A 6991-nucleotide genomic window follows, 5' to 3' on the forward strand; every position below is an offset into this window, starting at 1 on the left:
AGTGCAGAGAGTCCCAAAGAAGTTGGACCCAAGAAGGAACACACCAAGGCACATCATCATTACATTAGCCAAGATTAAAATGAAGGAGAGAATCCTAGAAGCAGCAAGAGATAAGGGGACAGTCACCTACAAAGGACTTCCCATCAGACTGTCAGCAGATTTCTCAAAAGAGACCTTACAGGCAAGAAGGGGCTGGAAAGAGGTATTCCAAGTCATGAAAACCAAAGACCTACATCCAAGATTGCTCTATCCAGCAAAGCTGCTTTCATTCAGAATGGAAGGGCAGATAAAGCGCTTCTCAGATAAGATCAAATTCAAGGAGTTCATCATCACCAAGCCCTTATTATATGAAATGTTAAAGGGACTTACCTAAGAAAAAGAAGATAAAAAATATGAACAGGGAAAGGACAGCAAACTCACAGTTATCAACAACCACACCTAAAACAAAAACAAACTAAGAGGACAGCTAGATCAGGAGTGAACCATAGAAATGAAGATCACATGGAGGGTTAGCAACAGGGGAGTGGGAGGAGGAGAAGGGGGGAGAAGGTACAGAAAATAAGTAGCATAGACAGTAGATAGAAAATAGATAGGGGGAGGGTAAGAATAGTATGGGAAATATAGAATCTAAAGAACTTGAGACATGTGTTCATGAACTAAAGGAGGGGAATGGTGGGGGAGGGGTGTGCAGGGTGGAGGGGAATGGAGGGGGGGAAACAGGACAACTGTGATGGCATAATCAGTAAAATATATCTCTTTAAAAAAGAAAGTTTTAATGTATTACAGGGAACTTATTGGTAAAACCAACCCCCGTTAGTTACCTGTTGTGACAGGCTGATGTGAGTCCGGGAGGGCCCTTACTCACGTGTTTGATAAGTGTCACCTGCTCCAGTATGACGTGTGTGCGTAGGTAGGAAACTAACGTTGAAGTCAACCGGAGATGTACAGGGCTTGCTGAGAGGCTGCCCCAATGGTTACTTTTCTGCTCCTGGGAGATGCTCCCTTCAGAGAGCCTTGGGTAGAAGAAGGTGGAAATAGTGAGCCAAGGAGAATAAAGGATCCCAGGGTAGAGTTCTGGGAGCATCTCGGAAGTGGGCCAGTGGGAGCCGTGTATTCACTGTTCTTGGCCAGGCCAATCAGAAGTCCCGAATCTGACCCAGGATTTGTTCCCAGGATTTAGTTGTTGTTGTTAATCTGTTAGATTATGTGGGCTCTCTGGTACCATCCAGAGCCAATGTTCTACAATTCCTTTTCCATGGTGCTGTGATTTTAAGACCCTAACCCCTCGGTGGTTTAGTTGTCAAGGCAGCAACAGACAAGCTGACTCTCTCCTCTGGGTCTCCAGCATCTGGGACTCCAGCATCTGGGACTGGGCTGGCTGCCAGGTGACATCTTCTTACAGTAGGTAACACAGCCCACCTGTAGGAGAACCACCTTGTAAGGGGAAGGCGACCGTGAAAACTGCCCCTGTGCTCCATAAAACAGGCTCCTCGTGTCCCAGTGAGGACAGGGGACATGGAAAAAGGGGACCCTGGGTTTATGCTAATAAGGTGATCAGCGTGGGGCCCACGGACAGCTTCAGGGTGAGGGCTGGCCACCGGGAAGGCTGAACACATGATCAGAAGGTGGGAACTTTCACCTCCACTTGAGCTCCAGAGAAGGAAGGGGGGCTGGAGACTGGGTGAAAAGCACACTTGAACAATGAGATCTGGGGAGACTTCAGGTTGAAGAACACATCAGAGTGCCAGAGAGGGGCACCCCAGGCGGGTCATACAAGCTCGTGCACAGCTGCCCCCCTTTACTTTGCCTGGTGCATCTCTTTCATTGGGCTAGTCCTGAACTGTATCCTTTACAATAAAATGGTAAACCTAAGGAAAGTGTTTTTCTGAGTTCTTCCTTCAAAAAGTTATCAGAATAACATAGATTGAAGAGACTTTCAAACATTTGCCATCTCCTCCTTCTGCTGTTCATGAAAAGAGATATTAGACATTTGCTTGTTTTTAGATAGGTATTATACATATTTCAACAAGCATATCAATGCTTAAAAAAACAATGCATGTTTGTGTGGTCTCCCAGTCTAATTCAGCAGCCACTGTTTTCAAACCCACATTGGTTTCTTTGGGGGAGACGAGAAACATTTTATTTAAAGCTTCGCCTGTCTTTTCCTAGACTTGTGGGTTTCCGTGTCTGTGTGTGCGTCCACAACCGCTTCTCCACCACGCCCAAGCCCAGGCTATTGATCGCATCCGTGCAGTGTGCTCTGTTTTCGTCATTCACCTCCCTGACCCAGGTATGGATGTGTCTTTAAAATAAGAGTCTTTTTTAGGTGATGTCTGGGTCATACTGTCATTGGTAGAGTAATCATTTTCATTAGAAAAACATTTAGAACTCTTAGAAAAAGTATTCACTAGGTTAAAAAATAAACTAGCACTATATTACTACAGAACACAACAGTTAATCCACAAAGTCAAAGACTGATTGTTAATGCTTATGATTGCAATTCACTTAAATTACAGTTTAATCACATCACTCTGGAGTGATGCAATGATAGAGAATCCGTTGCTGCAAACTGCAAATCGTGGTTGCCAACATTGCAGCCTGGGAAAAATGGTGATAGCAACTAGGAAAGGCACAACGTCTGAGCCTTATCCACTTGACAATAATAATTAAGTTAGTGGTGAAGAGGATTTGAACCCAGATCTCCAATCTTCAGATCCAGGGCTCTGGCAGGTCTGAGGGATCAGTATTATCCAGGAATGTGACCTTCAACCAGTCAATCTGGAATTGCCTGGTCAGCACTAGGGAGGTCATCTTCCTGGTAGGCACCCACCCTTCCCCACAGGCAGGTGACCTTGCCTGACGTCATCTCCTCTTCCTCCGACTTCCTTTCTGTCTGCTGAGCTGAGATGCTGCCCAAATCAGGATCATGAAATAAAGCCAGTTAGATCAAATTTACTCAGTTGAATTTTGTTCTTCAACTATTTGGTGCCTCAGTCTCCTCTCTCCTGTTCCAATTTTTTTTTTTTCATCATTCGGGCCTTGCACCCTCGTACTGGAGTGGTAATTTTCCCTGGGAGGGTTCTCCATGGTGCTTAGGAGCACAGCTGAGTGTGTGCGCCCCCTCTTGGCCCGCAGGGTCTCTGCCATCACTGTTGCCCCTCTCCCGCACTGCAGTCCTCCAGCAGAGGGCTGTGCCCTTCGTGTCTCCTGCTACTGAGCTGGCTTTCACTCCTCTGACCCAATGAATGAGCCAGGTCCACCATGTCCTGTCATCAATAGCCCTGCTCAACATTTGTAGACTCATGCCTACGGCTGCTTGGATGGGGTCAACCCATCTGATACTTGGTCTTCCTCTTTTCCTGCTGCCTCTGTCTTTCTCAACATTACTGTCTTTTGACAAAACGGCCCTGTGCCATTCACCAGCACTTTTAAGTAGAATGCCCTATGGAAGGATAGCACCATTCCGAATTCCTGCTGCACTGGTTAGTCTTTTTCCGTAAAGTAATGCACCACAGCAGCTTCTTCCCCAATCCGCCTGCCAGATCTCTCTAGGAAAGTTTGCAGTTTACTTTCCTCTTCGTCTCCCAGTCCTTTTCATCATCTTCTGCTCTGAATAAGCCCAGTTCCTCTACTTGTGTGGAACCAATGTGTGGCAGCTCCCACTCAGACGTAGTCCCTGGGAACGGTCACGGTGCCTTCTAAACAAAGCCGCTGAGGATGTGAAGTGGCCCAAATCCTGCACTGAACAGTTGAGGCTCCAGAGCCCCGTGCTTTGCTCACCCAGTGAGGGAGTGGGAAGGTCCCTCAATGTGGAGATGACAGCCGTCCCCCGTTAAACTGGGGTGGGTGTTTTGAGACCTGATAATGGAACAGAGAGTCAGAAGAAGGGTTTATGGGTTGAGTCATGAGGACGTCTGGGATTGGCGTTGGGTGGTGGTGCAGGGTAGGGGGAGGTTTGTGAGGGCCAGTGATTAGAGGTCAGGGGTGGGAGGAGTGTTCAGTACCCATGGGGACCAATATAGGGAGAGCATATGATCTGTGGATCAGGGATAGTGGGCCCGTGTGCTGATTGTGTATCCACGCAGCCAGCCAGGGATTTGTGGACTGCAGGGCCAGTGTTCTTGGAGTAAGGAATCAATGTAGCTTTTCTGGCAGAAATCTCCTAGGCTTACTTGACTTTAGTGAAAGATCTGTGCCAGGGAGTAGTGGAGTATAAGCTTGAATACACAGTGTGAGTGTAGACAGTTAATGTTTCATTAGCTATTCCCAGAAATTTTGTTATTATCTTCAATAACTTTGAGATATAACTCACATGCCATACAATTCACCCACCGAAAGTAAACAATTAAGTGGTTTTCAATATTTTCACGGGTAAGTGCAACCGTTGTTTACAGTCAGTTTCAGAACATTTTTTATCCCTGCCAAAAGGAACCCTGCATCCTTTGGCTGTCATCCCCCCAGTTTCTTTGTTCCCAGATCTAAGCAACCACAGCCCATCTCTCTCGATTTGTCTATTCTTGATATTTAATTTAAATGTAACCATATATTTCTAACCAAGATGGAGGCATAGGTAGAAATACTGTGCCTCCTTGTACAACCCAAATTGAGGACAACAAAGATTTAGAAACAAAAACACAACCAGAACAACCAGAAAACTGAGCTGTACAGAAGTCCAAAAACCATTCAACCAGACAGGTAAGAGGGGCGGAGTCAGCGGCCAGTGGAGAGGGGTCACGGCAGGAAAGGCAGTGGCTGCCAGACCTGGGAGCACAGGCTGTGTGGGGCTGACCATAGTCACACATTCCCGGGCACATAAACCAGGCGAAAACAGGCAGCAAGACAGACCACACAACCCAGGGCCCCAGCCCTGGGAAATAAAGCCTAAAAGCACCTATTGAAAAGGTGCCAGGAAAAACTCCCAGCCTCACGGGAGAGTTTGTTGGAGAGACCCACAGGGTCCTAGAATGTACATAAGCCCACTCACCCAGGAACCAGCACCAGAAGGGCCCAATTTGCTTGTGGGATGTGGCAGAGGGGACTGAAATCTGAGAAGGAGTGGAGTAAGCGTCATTGTTCCCTCTCTGACCCCTGGCCCACATACAGCATCACAAGCCAGCCACTGGGTTGCCCCTCCCTGGTGAACATCTAAGGCTCCACCCCTCATACACAACAGGTGCAACCTGACCAAAACTGGCTCAAACAGAACAAATCAAAGCTCCAGAGCCAATACTTTTAAGCGACCAAGAGATAGCCAACCTATCAGATGCACAGTTCAAAACACTGGTGATCAGGATGCTTACAGAACTGGTTGATTCTGGTCGCAAATTAGATGAAAAAATGAAGGCTACACTAAGTGAAATGAAGGAAAATGCACAGAGAACCAATAGTGATGGAAAGAAAACTGGGACTCAAATCAATTGAGTGGACCAGGAGGAAGAAAGAAACAACCAAACAGAAAAGAATGAAGAAACGAGAATTCAAAAAAAAAAAATGAAGAGAGGCTTAGGAACTTAGGAACCTCCAGGACATCTTTAAACATTCCAATATCTGAATTATAGGGGTACCAGAAGGGGAAGAGGAACAGCAACAAGGGGAAACTTATTTGAACAAATAATAAAGAACTTCCCCAATCTGGCAAAGGAAATAGACTTCCAGGAAATCCAGGAAGCTCAGAGAGTCCCAAAGAAGTTGGACCCAAGGAGGAACACACCAAGGCACATCATAAATTACATTAGCCAAGATTAAAATGAAGGAGAGAATCCTAGAAGCAGCAAGAGATAAGGGGACAGTCACCTACAAAGAGTTCCCATAAGACTGTCAGCAGATTTCTTAGAAGAGACCTTACAGGCAAGAAGGGGCTGGAAAAAAGTATTCCAAGTCATGAAAGCCAAGGACCTACATCCAAGATTGCTCTATCCAGCAAAGCTTTCATTTAGAATGGAAGGGCAGATAAAGTGCTTCTCAGATAAAGTCAAGTTCAAGGAGTTCATCATCACCAAGCCCTTATTACATGAAATGTTAAAGGGACTTATCTAAGAAAAAGAAGATAAAAAAGATGAACAGTGGAAGGACAGCAAACTCACAGTTATTAACAACCACACCTAAAACAAAAGCAAACTAAGGAGACAGCTAGAACAGGAGTGGAGCCACAGAAATGGATGTCACATGGAAGGTTAGCAACAGGAAAGTGGGAGGAGGAGAAGGAGGGAGAAGGTACAGAGAATAAGTAGCATAGATGGTGGGGAGAAAATAGGGGGAGGGCAAGAGTATTGTGGGAAATGTAGAAACTAAAGAACTTATGACACATGGACAAAAGGAGGGGAAGGTGGATGGGAAGGGGTGTGCAGGATGGAGGGGAATGAAGAGGGGAAATGGGACAACTGTAATGGCATAATCAATAAAATATATTTAAAAAATAAATAAATAAATGTAACCATATAATGTGGTCTTTTGGGACTAGCTTCTTTCACTTAGCGTGATGTTTTCAAGATTCATCCACATTATGGCATGAACCAGGACTTCACTGCTTTTTTGGTGGAATAATATTCCAGGTATGAATATAATACATGTTGTTTATCCATTATCAGTTGATAGACATTTGGCTTATTTCCACCTTTCGGCTACATGAATAACGCCACTATAAACATTCATGTACACGTTTTTATGTGTAGATGTGGTTTTTTTTTTTTCCTTTGGAAGCTAGAACTGGACTTGCTGGGTCATATAGCAACTTAATAACCAAAACAGCGCTTGATAACTAATTATATTGAGCACCTTTTTATGTGCTTATTGGCAATTTATGGATCTTCTTTGGAAAATAGTTTATTCAAATCTTTTTTCTACTTTTGAATTATTTGTCTTTTTATTATTGAGTTGCAAAGATATAAAGTTCTTATTTGATATGTCCCTTTATTAGGTATATGAAGGATTTGCAAACACTTCCATTCTGTGGGTTGTTCTTTCATTATCTTGGTAGTGTCCTTTGAAGCAC

The sequence above is a fragment of the Artibeus jamaicensis genome, unplaced genomic scaffold (assembly GCF_021234435.1).
Source record: "Artibeus jamaicensis isolate MK-2021 breed Jamaican fruit bat unplaced genomic scaffold, CSHL_Jam_final contig_432, whole genome shotgun sequence".
NCBI classification, from domain to species: domain Eukaryota; kingdom Metazoa; phylum Chordata; class Mammalia; order Chiroptera; family Phyllostomidae; genus Artibeus; species Artibeus jamaicensis.